Source organism: Capsicum annuum, chromosome 1, assembly GCF_002878395.1.
Source record: "Capsicum annuum cultivar UCD-10X-F1 chromosome 1, UCD10Xv1.1, whole genome shotgun sequence".
Taxonomy (NCBI): Eukaryota; Viridiplantae; Streptophyta; class Magnoliopsida; order Solanales; family Solanaceae; genus Capsicum; species Capsicum annuum.
In genome coordinates, this window is record NC_061111.1 from 62,524,571 (window position 1) to 62,538,271 (window position 13,701).

Below are 13,701 nucleotides of genomic sequence, written 5' to 3' on the forward strand. Positions count from 1 at the left end.
TTCATTTATGAGATGTTCTACAACTATTGCCTTAGAGGCAAGACGTGGCTCAAGGACTTTCAAACTACAAATTATGCCCCACGGGCAAGAGTTGACTGTACCACGTTATATTTTCATTTGTGAGATATTCTACAACTATTGCCTTAGAGGCAAGACTTAGTTAGCTCAAGGACTTTCAAACTACAAATTATGCCCCACGGAAAAGAGTTGACTCTATCACGTTATGTTTTCATTTATGAGATGTTCTACAACTATTGCCTTAGAGGCAAGACTTAGCTCAAGGACTTTCAAACTACAAATTATGTCCCACGAGCAAGAGTTGACACTACCACGTTATGTCTTTATTTATGGGATGTTCTACAACTCTTGCCTTAGAGGCAAGACTTAGTTCAAGGACTTTCAAATAATGAATTGTGCTCCACGGGCAAAAGTTGACACTACCATGTTATGCCTTCGGGATGTTCTACAACTCTTGCCTTAGAAGCAAGACTTTGTTCAAGGAATTTCAAATAATAAATTATACCCCACGAGCAAGAGTTGACACTACCACATTATGTCTTTATTTATGAGATATTCTACAACTCTCGCCTTAGAGACACAACTTATCTCAAGAATTTTCAAAGAACTTTGTAACAACAATTCATGCCCTTAAATTTGCTTTGATGTCAAAAAAAAATCCCTTTGTGGATTATCCAATTTTGTATTTATTAGCAAAATATAATAGAAGTTGAGAAAACAGAAAAAAGCGATCAAACAAAATAGAGAAATAAAAAAAAATTGAGAAAAAAAGGAAAGAAAAAACATAAAGATCAAGAAAAAGCGAAGAATTAAAAATATTGAGAAAAATAAAAATGAGAGAAAAATAAAACTAAATTTTGAAAAAAAATGAGGGAAAAAAAAGAAAAAGCAATAAAAAAATGAGTGAGAAAAAAAAAGGAAAGAAAAACATAAAGATTAAGGAAAAAGAAAAGAATTAAAAAAATTAAGAAAATATAAAATGAGAGAAAAAAATAAAAATAAAAAAAAACAAAAATAAAAGAAAAATAAAGGTTAAAGACAAATGAATTAAAAATAAATAAATAATGCTTGAGAAAAAGAAAAAAAAGAAAAAAAGAAAAAAATAAAGTTTGAGACAAATAATTAAAATATGAAAATAAAATTAAAGAAAAAAATAAAAAGTAAAAATAATTAAAAAAAATAAAAAATAAAAAAGTAAAAATAATAAAATTAAAGAAAAAATAAAAAAGTAAAAATAATAAAAAATTGAATAATAAATTAAAGGAAAATAAATAGTGAAATAATAAAAAATAAAATTTGAGAGACAAATAAGTATGGAAAGTATCAAAAATATATTTGAGGTGTAGAGGGGTTAAATGGTACTTATACTATACTTAAAAAGTAAGAAAGGTTATTCTTTAGAGTCATTTCTTATTGGGATTAAATATCTAAAGTCTCCCACATTTGAGTCTATGACATCTAAAGTCAAATATCTAAAGTCACCCATAGTGAAAAAAAGAAGAAGTCTCAAGGTAGGGAAAAAAAACTTTGAGCAAAGAAGAGTTTTTATTTTAGTAAAAAATTTTCCTTTTTCGTGAAATTCGTGGGCTAATTGAAGTTCTCGAGTTAAAAGTTTTTCGGTGGTAATCAAGACTCCTAAGAAAGCTAGTAGTCTCGTTTTGCTGCCCCAAAAAAGGTAAACACACCTATCCCTTTTTTAGTTTTATTATCATTTTCTTTTTTTTTCGTAGTTCGTAGTTACAATTTTGTTTGCCGTGATTATTTATTGTAGACGGCCTTGAAGAGCATAGGATGTTGTGGTATAAATATTAAGGTTATTTTCATGTTCATGGTATAAAAATGAGCTAGCAATAATTGTACAAGCCTTTTTGATTTTATTTTTTGATTATTATAGATAAAGTTAAATCTTTGCTTAAAAGATGTACTTATACTTTGTTTAAATTCATTGTTGACAGATATATTTATTTTTACCATGCAAAGTTATTTCCTTTATGTTGAAAAGAATAGTTAATGTTGATTGTTTCTCCTTTTTTTATTCTTTGATTATTATAGATAAAGTTTCAATTTTTTGTTTAAAAGATGTACTAATGTCTTGTCTAAACTCATTGTTGGTGAATATGTTTGTTTTTAGCATGTAAAGTTGTTTCTATTATGTTGAAAAGAATAGTTAATATTGGTTGTTTCTCCTTTTCTTTATTCTTTGATTATTATAAATAAAGTTTCAATCTTTGCTTAAAAGATGTACTCATGTCTTGACTAAACTCATTGTTGGTGGATATGTTTGTTTTAGCATGTGAAGTTATTCCTTTATGTTAATATTGATTGTTTTGCCTTTTAGCTTTATTCTTTGATTATTTTGTATAAATTTTGATCTTTGCTCAAAAGATATACTCATGTCATGTTTAAATTCATTGTTGGCGGATATATTTATTTTTAGCATGAAAAGTTGTTTCTTTTATGTTGAAAAAATAGTTACTATTGTTTGTTTCGCCTTAATAAAAATAGTAATTGACTAAATCAAGAATTTGTCATTTGCTTGTTAATTATTTTAAGGGATTTCCAAAATCCTCATCTAAGAGATGAAGTGCTAGCTTTATTTTCCATCCACGATTTTTATTCCTCTTTTTTTTCCGCATGTTTTTAAATTTATCAAAATGATGAAAAAGTTTGAATTTTTGTGGCCAAATAGAATTATTTAGATATTTTCGAGTCATGCATAGTATGATTGTGAAACGATATTTCACTTTTAGAAATGCTAAACTTTTATTCTAATTTTCTTACTCCATTTGGATTGTTATATATGCTCTTTGTGAGTGTAAAGACTTGATTCATGTCTCTCCTTGATTCATAATATCAAAAGAGAATCAACAATATCTTAGAAAGATAAACCATAGGCCGTTACATGTTTTTTTCCTAAAATATTGGTTGTAATTTAGATGTATGAATCTTTATTAATGTCGCCTTAATTGAAATTTAAGGATTCTCTTTTTTGAAAAATTAGCCTTTATTTTATTTTGTTATATGAATTATTGTCTACGTTTGTTCAAGTTTAGAGTCATGGTTATTTTTCTTATTGCCTTATCCCTTTACTTTCGCAAGCTTGTATTGTTTGTTCTCACATTAATTCATTGAATACGGGATTCTTCCTTTTACCTTTATTCATTCTTAATATGAACATAAATCATGAGGCATGTAAGTGGGACTCTTTGCTTTGCATTTTATCTGTTGACTCTCAGTCTTGTTATACGTGTGCAAGTGTGCTTATCATTGTCATTCAAAAATTGATTCTTGATATTTTCTTTTGCTTTGAAATATGTCACTTTTATACCTTGAACGTATATTAATTTCTTTATCTTTTCTTTGCATGCAAAAAATATCTCGAGTCCAAATGGACTCCTCTCCTCTTGTATTTCGTAATGGGCCAATGAGGTATACCTCTTCGAGTCAAGTTCAAAGTTTAAACCCAAGGTCGACTACATGGAGTGCGGGTGCTAGAAGATAGATGAAGAAGGAAAATGAGTCAAATCCATTGATGAGGTCGCTAAGAGGCTTGAAAAGTCTCGATTTTTATTATTGTCTTCTTTTTACTTAGTCATTTATGTGTTCATTTATTTGAGGCCTCAAAGCCAAGGTTGTATTCTAATACAGGTGAAGCAGATTGTGGGCCTAAAAGGGCTCGAAAATATAGATTAGGATAGGTGATTATGGGCTGAAAGACCAAATTAGTTTAGGATAGGTTTATTGGTTTAGGTCTAACGACTTAAATCTTCTAATTTCTCTCTTTCCCCTTTTATGTGCTTATTTTGCTTTTCATTTACTTAGACTTAGTTAAAATCCCTACTGATTCGTTCAAATCTATTTTACACAAGTCTTTTTCTAAAATCAATCACTTTACAACAATCAATCTTATTGAAGCTAGTCAAAAGATATTTTCAAACATTCCGGATAACTGCAAGTTAGCGGACGTTTTAGGTGCCTAAAACCTTCCTAAAACATTAATAGGATCCGCTTACTTAGAATCTTCAAATTTAAATAATTTTTCTATTTTGGATCATTTAAAGTAATTTATAAAGGTTTTCTTAATTCCTTTTCAAATAAGTGCCGACTCTCAAAAGTCAAAATTTTCGCCAAACAGAAATGACGACTCCGCTGGGGACTTTAACTATGTTCTAACCAAATGTTTGATTTCATCTTTTGACTAACTATCTAAATTACTTACGTGTTTATATATTTTGATTTTGTGGTATTTAATTATTGCATCTCATAGCATAATCTTGCATTGATTTATTAAATTATTTTGGGGTTTCGTGGATGTCCCGGCCCCTGCTGTTCAATTCCAAATAAGGTGTTGGAAATACGACTGTTTATTAGCACGTGAGTCGTCTGATGGCTATTCGTATTCCCAAACCCAAGTCATCCGCTTGGGAACCTGGTTCAAACCACTCTAGACACCTAGGATAGAGCGAAACCAAAACCCTATTTTAGGCATGAGCCTAGGACGACCTAATACCCGAGGGAGTATTGGGCCCATTAGAAAACTTGCCCTACGCCTATTGACCTTGAGTCAATTACAGACGAATCATATTTATATGTTGAAAAAATATATGTTTGTTTAATTCAATCCATTATCCTTTGGGGGGGGAAGGGGGTCGGGAGAAGGCTTGCTTTGCTTACTTTTGTGTAAGGATGCCTCAATCATACACCAATTGAGGAAGGAATTGGAGCAAGCCAAGAAAGAAATTAATAAATTTGGACGGTTGCATCTAGAGTACCGTCATATGAAAATCACTTGATCATCAACGAATGTTGCCAATGGCAAGAAGTGGACAAAACTAAGAGGGCGGAGGCCGGTAGAAAAGCATTCGGGAACTAGTATTTCCTATCCCCTGCGCGGGACATTGTTCTTTTTCTTATGTTATTTTTCTCTTTCCCTAACAATTGTATCCAATTTGTGTAACTTTTGTAGGCATTTATGTCATTTATGTATACCTATGAAGGTTTGGGGGATAACAGATTGGCTTTAAAAAGGCATATATTTTCTTCAAAATTTGTTAGGCCTAAACCCTTGGCTCAAAAGGGTCTCCCTAGTTAGGATACGCGTTATTATAATATTTTATGCTATATAACTGCCTTATGTGTTTATGTGCATTTGTTTGAATCAAAGGTAAATTTATCCACTATGCTCATGTGGATCAATTTGGCTATGACACAAACAACTCTACATGGTTATTTCTTGTCAAGTATCTTGCATTACTTATCACATATGGAAACTAACACATCTGCCTTTGAGTTATTTTACTTTACAGAAAATAGAAAACTACTCTGTGTTGAAATAAACTGGCAGAACATCCTTACTTCACTAGGTCAGAAGAGCATAAGATCCCATCCCCTAACTATCATTCAAACATGACGGGAAGCGATGAAGAAAAGGCATTGGCCATCAGGGACAATATAATAGCGGAACAAAATGAGATGATTGCTGAACTCGCGAGAAAGTTGAAAATGCTTCAGGAAGAAATGAATCGTACTAGAGACTTGGCTAACCTGTCCATCATTGTCAACACTCTTGCCCCAGGAAGACATGGGCCTCCACTCCAAATCCCTCCCCTTAGTACGCCTATTCTCGGGGATCATCCATACAACAGGTCATCCATTTTTGCTCCTCATCTTATCAAAAACACCAATCAAGAAGATAACCCAAATGCTTACCATCCATAAAATCCGCCGCCAAATTCGCAAAATTCGCATTCGAATCCTCGAAATCCACTTCCGAATCCATAAAATTCATTTTCAAATTCGTAAAATTCCTTCCACATCCCACCGAACTACTCTTGAATTCCACAAAATTTTCTCAATTTCCTCCCCACCCACCTCCCAACTTCCTCTCGTCCTCAATACCAAGATATATTTCCAAATATCCAATCCAAATACCAAGCTCTATTTTCAAATATTCAATCCAAATATCAAACTCTATTTCCAAATATCTAATCCTAATACCAAGCTCTATTTCCAAATATTCAATCCCAATATCAAGCTTTATATCCAAATATCCAATCCCAATACCAAGCTCTATTTCCAAATAGCCAATCCCAATAACAAACTCTATTTCCAAATATCCAATCCCAAAATCAAGCTCCACAGCCAAATATTTTACCCCAATATCAAGTTCCACAACCAAATTATCAGCCTTATGGCTAAGCTACCCTCCCAAATAACCGAAAAAACATCCAAACGCCTCTAAATTATCATCAAGTACCTCCTCCTGCTACTCAAAATCATTATAACCCCTCACGGACAAACCTCGAGAGAAGGCCTCCTCAAAACTTCACACCATTGGTTGAAAGTTGTACCCAACTCTTCGAGAGATTGAAGGAAGCCGATCATTTACAACCTATCCAACCAAAACTTATCAATCCTAATTCTTAATTTTATCATGCCGATCAAAATTGTGCCTGTCATTGGGGAGCGGCAGGGCACAGTACCGAGGATTGCGTTAACCTGAAGCATAGGATTCAAGACTTGATCGATCAGAAAGTCATCACCCTCAAGTCACTGGCACCAAATATCAATAGTAATATATTGCCTAATCATAGTGGAGCCACAGTTAACATGATCAAAATAGCAGGTGAATGGGTGTCTAGAAAGACCATCACTAAGGTGGATTCAAAAAAATCCCAAAAAGACAGAAGGAGAGAAGAAGATAGAGAAAGTAATTGTTGCCTTAATTGTCTTGAGCAAGGATTTCAAAGGAATTATTGAGTCCATTCTGATCACAGAAAAAACATCTAAACATGAGTTAGGATACCAGCCAAGAAAAGAAGATGAGATTGGAGATAAGTCAAAGACGAGTTTGTCTAAACCATCGTCACTCAAGTATCAGTCTTTTCCTGTGCATGAGATGTTAAAGGATGATGGTCTTGGGGATGGGATAAGAAATCTGTTTGAGGGATACAATGATATACCAAAGGATTTCCCGAAGTCTAGCGGGGTAAGAAAGGTTGCACTAGGAGAGACTTTATAGAATTGGACATCCACTTCGCTCATAATCCGTCGCCCATCAAGGTAGATGAAAGGGCAATTACTAGTAGTTGTAAAAATCGATGATGATCCGAAGGAGGTCCCGTGATCCACCCTTTTATGTCTCAAATTTTCATTTCATATTTTAAGCTTTTAAAAGGCATGGGCCCGTATTTTTATGGTTCATGAGCCATAGTTTTTATTTATTTTTCAAAAGATCTCGCTTTATTTAAGAAGTTATTTTGAAATATGATTTATTATCTTGTTATCATCTAACATGGTTTATTTTGGTAGCAATAATTTAAAAACCTATCAACGTCATGTCATGAAAAGGGTTAGACGAACAAAGTGAAGGGAATGATGATGAATAAAAGAAGGTGATGAGGAGCAGTTAGTGAAAGATATAGAGGAATTTGAAAATTGAGAGACTCCCAGCCTGGAGGAGTCCTAATCCTACCTAAGATAGATAGTTAAGAGTGGACCAAACTAATCAATTCTGATGCGGTAAATAGATACTAAGTTTGAAGGATGTTTTAGTTTAGTTTTCTTGGTTTATCTGTAATCGCCTTTATGGTAGTATTTGATTTATGATGTATAATTGCCTAGAATCCCTTTCCTTTTATGTATGAACTACGTTCAACCTGAATTCCCAAGAAAGAGATACATAGGCGGTCTATATTTGCTTCGGTCAACCCCTTAGGACAATTTATCCTTTCCTTTTATGTACGAACTACGTTTGACCTGAATTCCCAAGAAAGGGATACGTAGACGGCCTATGTCTGCTCCGGTCAACTCATTAAATTTTTCTATATATCCCTAGAGTAGTCTTAAACTATGTTTGACCAGATTCCTGGTTCAACGAGATACGTAAGTGCCCCAATGGCTTGGTCATATAACCCCAGGAAGTGGAAACTGGGGCAGAATTTTTTAGAAAGAATCTAAAAAATTCACAAGAGGAATATCATCATCCAACAACGAGAATAGAGACGAACAAGGACTTTGGATCCTCTCGAGCTGATATCATCTCAGAAAATTTTAAATTGGGGCAGAAATTTTGAGGAGGTCCTCAAAATTTCCACTAATATATATTTCAAATCCCCAGCACCAGAGGTCAAATTTAAGTTTTGGAAATCATCAGCTGCGACAAAGTACAGATTGATTAAATCTCTGGCTATGATAAAACTTCTGGTAGAGAGCCTCGACGATGATGAATTTCTGGATTTTCTCCATCAAATGTCAGATACAGTCAGAACCAAGAAGAAGACATTTTTTGAGCTAGTACGTGACATGACTGGCCGAGATTTTCCAAAGCTTGTACAAGAATTTTTTAAACTAGTTTCTAAAATCTAAGACTTCTTCCGAAAATCTATACAAATATTTCTACTTAGTAATTACCTAGGCATTTATTGGAACGAGAAGTCAGGGTGGAGGTTCCAATATAATGGAGTACCCAAAATATGGCGAGGAGCAAACCAAGGATCGAAGGAGGTCAACACGAAGTAGTTTCACTCAAAACTTATAATTTTTCTGTGGATGTAGGGATAAGTACACAAAATGGGAATCTTTTTCAAAATATCCCCAAGCGAGTTGTGAGCTACACCATAGAATATAATGCTCAAGAACGGTATTTTGGGAGCCCCAAAAATGAGTTTAATACCCATTTATTGAGGACCTTTTGAATTGTCTATCTCATTTCTAGGGACCATGAAGGATAGACAAATGTGCCTTATCTTCTTTATGAATATTGTGTTTTGAATTTTCTTAAAAAATAGTCGTTAGCAAAAGTGACTTTGTGTCTACTAAATATTTACCTTTAGTACAGGTACATTCAAAAGAGTCGACACAATAAATACAATAATCAAAAGGATTAATCAATGGGAGAAAGAGCCGAAAGTCATCCTCAAAATTCCCTCTGAAGCAAAGCAAATGGTACATGTAGAAAGCAAAACGCAGACAAGCGTACTCAAGTGAAACTGTTTTCAAATCACCGGAAGAACTATTTCATATCATTGCCAAGCGGGCTATTTCATGTCATTGCCAAGAGGGTCATTTCATATCATTGCCAAGAGGGCCATTTCATGTCATTGCCAAGAGGGTCATTTCATGCCATTGCCGAGAGGGCCATTTCATGCCATTGCTAAGAGGGTAATTTTATGCCATTGTCGAGAGGGTCATTTCACATCATTGCCAAGAGGGCCATTTCATGTCATTGCCAAGAGGGCCATTTCATACCATTGCTAAGAGGGTTATTTTATGCCATTATCGAGAGGCTCATTTTATATCATTGCCAAGAGGGCCATTTTATGCCATTGCCAAGAGGGCCATTTCATATCATTGCCAAGAGGCTCATTTCATGCCATTGCCGAGAGGGTCATTTCATATCATTGCCAAGAGGGCCATTTTATACCATTACCGAGAGGGCCATTTTATATCATTGCCAAGAGGGCCATTTCATGCCATTACTGAGAGGGCCATTGTATTTAATATCTGTTGACATGCAAGATAGCATACGCTGGCATTAAGAATATCATCAACATTTAATATTTTTGACACACGAGATAGCATACGCTGGCATCGAGGATATCATCAGCATCTAATATCTGTTGACATATGAGATAGCATACGCTGGAGTCGAAGATATCATCAGCATTCAATGTCTGTTGACACGCGAGATAGCATACGCTGGCATCGAGGATATCATCAACATTTAATATCTGTTGATATATGAGATAATATACACTGGCATCGAGGATATCATCAGCATTCAATATCTGTTGATACGCAAGATAGCATATGCTGACGTCGAGGATATCTCATTATTTTATGAATCAGCATCTGAATGTTGAAAAGCTGATATGAGAATAATCATGGATATGGACTTATGAGAGTGCGTATTTGGCCCGAAACTTGGTGTGTGTAATTGATGTGTAAAGTATGGCCAAAACACACTAAAAATTAGTCCACTTCTCACACTTGATGGGCGCCCCCCCCCCCCCCCCCCCCCCCCCCTTGAAAGGTATTTTGGTCATTTTACTTTTTATTTTATAATGTACTATATAAGAAACATTGTAGGGTTTCTTTAGTTAGTTTTTTTATGATATTTGTAAGTCTTGTAAGACTTGAAACACCATAGTTAGGGCTTGAAAAAGCCACCAACCCAAATTAGGGCTTATACAAGTGTGGAATCACTTGTGTTTGCATTTTGCTTGAAAAGATCGATGTCGGAGAGGTGGAATCCGATCTAGTATCACGTAAGAGATAGATTTTTGTTGTGTGTGATTTTAAGGGTATAAGAGTGGAATAATATCTTGGGTTTTTAAGATTATACCCTCAATTATCTATCTATCTCTTTACTTTTTATTGTAATCTTGTTAGTGTTTGTAACTTGTAACCGTTTCTTCTTATTTCTAATGAAGCTGTTTCTTGTTGTTGTTCTTCATCTTGTATTGTTGTAACTTAGTTTCGGTGGCTGTTTTGATGTTGAAACACACCATTTTATCTCATTCCTGTTGTTGTTGTAATGAATCCAAGTGTGATCACCAAATAGGTCCACAGGTTCTTCAAACTAGTGGAATATTTTGGTGTTTGTTTCGTGTTTCCATTGTTTTACCACATTATTTGGTATCAGAGCATGGATTTATCTTGTTCCTACAAGATCAATCTTGGGCTTTCTTGTTAGGAAATAAAAAAAAAATTATTGAAATGCTAAAAAATTTTAAAAAAATTGCAATCTGTCCATTGTTGTTGTCTTGGCCAAAATTGTGTTCTTGTGGTATTATTTGGCCGAGATTTGTTCTTGATTATAGGTCTAGGAGTCTTTTACTTTTCTTATGTGTTTGTAGTGTTAGTTTTTTTCCTCACTAACACTTTGAGTCGATCCAAACTTGAGCTTGAATTGTTAATATTATTGTTGTGAACAAAGTGTGGCCGATTGGATGTTATTGTTTTTCTATCCTTGACCGAGTTGAAGGACTTGTGTTATGGTATTGTTGTATATCTTAAAAGTTTGTTGTTGTTCATCACAACCTTCACCCTTTGTAAAACTGAAAACACAACACAAAGAAGACTTAGCCGATTGTTATTACTATTCTTGTGGTCTTGGCTGTGAGATTGTTGACCTTGTTGTGGTGGACTTGTTGTTCTTGGGAGATTTTTGTTGGTTTTTCTTGTTGTGGTTGTTGTGTTCTTCAAGTTCTTTACCATATCAATCACCTTGTTAATATTAAAGTGCACTTAGATCTTAAAAAGGTGAAAGACAAGGTGTAGTATTTGTTGAATCTTGAAAGACCCCCAACCACCAAAAAGACCTTACATCACATCTCAACCTTTTTTCATAAAACAAGGGTCCATGTTTTAAAGAGAAGTACAAGTCCAGTCAAAGACTTTTGAGTCTTGAACTTTGAATTGAAAAAGGAGCCTCAAGACTAGTTTGTATTTCCCTCCATTGAATAATTTCCACCAAAGTCCAATTTGTGAATTGTGAACTAAAATTTGTCAAGAACCGAACCACTAGTGGACTGCCACATCATCACTTTTACTGTTCACGTAACATTTTTAAGCTCAATTTTTGATCTTTTAGTTGCAATTTGTTGTTTTGTTGGTTTCGTTTGTTGATTCTAATACTAATTTACAAGCTAGTGACCATTTACTAGATTATAAATTAGTTCTGAACCCGTTCTTCGTGTTAACTTTCCTTTGTGCATCTTAATTATTTTGAGTCATTATAATACGTCCTTGTGTTTTTCTTACTCTTTGGAGTCCTTGTCAATGCTGGATTCACCTCTCAACACCACTCGGAGTACAAGAAAACTTGCAATATTTGTGAGATTGAGAGTAAGGGATCCGAGAGTCAAGAAATAAAAAGAGAGAGTGGGGATGTTTTTGTACAACTAACGCATTTTCTATTTTTGTAGGTAACTCCTTTGCCATAATGGACACCATTTTGGCCCACCTTGATGCTATTGCTCGAGAAATGGCTAAGGCGAATGTGGGTTTTAAAAAATTAGGCTCAGATATGTCTACTGTACTTGAGAAGTTTGATCGAGTGTAGAGTCGAAGGAATTCTCGTGTTTCTACTTTCGAAACTTTACCTCAAATAATAAATCCTCCAAAACCACCACCAAATGATATAGACATAAGCCAAGCCCCTAAATGCCCTCCAACCCGAGACCTGAGAAGGTCACTTCTTTCTCAATTCGATCAAGTCCAACAAGAGGGACTTAGAAGCCAATCTCCTCTCACCAAGCTCCAATATCGAAACTCTACATTACCAAATCAATCCTTTCACCTGAAACTCCACTTCACCAAAACCGAAATATCCATATAGAGCAGTATGGTAGAAAAAAACATGGGGGACATAGAGTCTACAATGATACGTGTATGATGGAAGAGAAGTTGAGGGGAAGACGTAGGGAACCACAAGGAACCCACTACCAAGAAAAGAGGTGGGATGTGTTTAGTGTTTTCTTTGTCTTTCACTATATATTTCGGATGAGGATGAAGACAAGGCTCAAGATGGAGAGGAAGTCGAGGTTCAAAATGAAGGAGTTGACCAAGACTTGTGTTAATGAGCTCTCGGGTTCCTTATGTTCTTTGTGGACTGTTTTTGTGCCTTCTTATGTTTTTACGGGCTGTTTTGAGTGGTTTTTTTTGAAGTGACCAAGTGAACAAGGTAAAATCGTGAATTTATGGATAAATTCCTCTCAAGATAGAGAGGATGATACGAGAATAATCACAGATACGGACTTATGAGAGTGCATATTTGGCTCGAGACTTGGTGTGTGTAATTGATGTGTAAAAGACGGCCAAAACACATCAAAAATCAGTCCATTTCGCACACTTGATGGGCGCCCCACCGTTGAAAGGTACTTTGATTATTTTTACTTTCTATTTTGTAATGTACTATACAAGGAACATTTTAGGGTTTCTTTAGTTAGTTTTTTTTATGATATTTATAAGTCTTGTAAGACTTGAAACACCATAGTTAGGGCTTGGAAAAGCCACTAACCGAAACTAGGGCTTATACAAATGTGGAATTACTTGTGTTTGTATTTTGCTTGGAAATATTGATGTCAGAGATGTGAAATCCGATCTAGTGTCACGTAAGAGATAGTTTTTTGTTGTGTGTGGTGTTAAAGGTCCAAGAGTGGAATAAGCTCTTAGGTTTTTAAGATTATACCCTCAATTGTCCATCTATCTATCCCTTTATTTTTTATTGTAATCTTGTTAGTGTTTGTAACTTGTAACCATTTTTTCTTGTTTCTAGTGAAGTTGTTTCTTGTTGTTGTTCTCATATTGTTGTTGATCTTCATGTGTTGTTGTAACTTAGTTTGGGTGACTGTTTTGGTGTTGAAACACACCATTTTATCTCATTCTTCTTGTTGTTGTAATGAATCCGAGTGTGGTCACCAAATAGGTCTACAGGTTCTTTAAACTAGTGGACTGTTTTGGTGTTTGTTTCGTGTTTCCATTGTTTTATCATAACAAAAGCACATGATTCAAAGGGACATCTATAAGTCGCTACGATTTCTTTGAAATTGATAATTTGAGGATCATCTATAAGTCATATTATTTGAAATAGGATAGTGTGCAATATTACCTCTAAGTTGATAGTCCATAAGTCATCTGTAAGCCGCAACAACATCCTAACCGGATAGTGACAAGGTT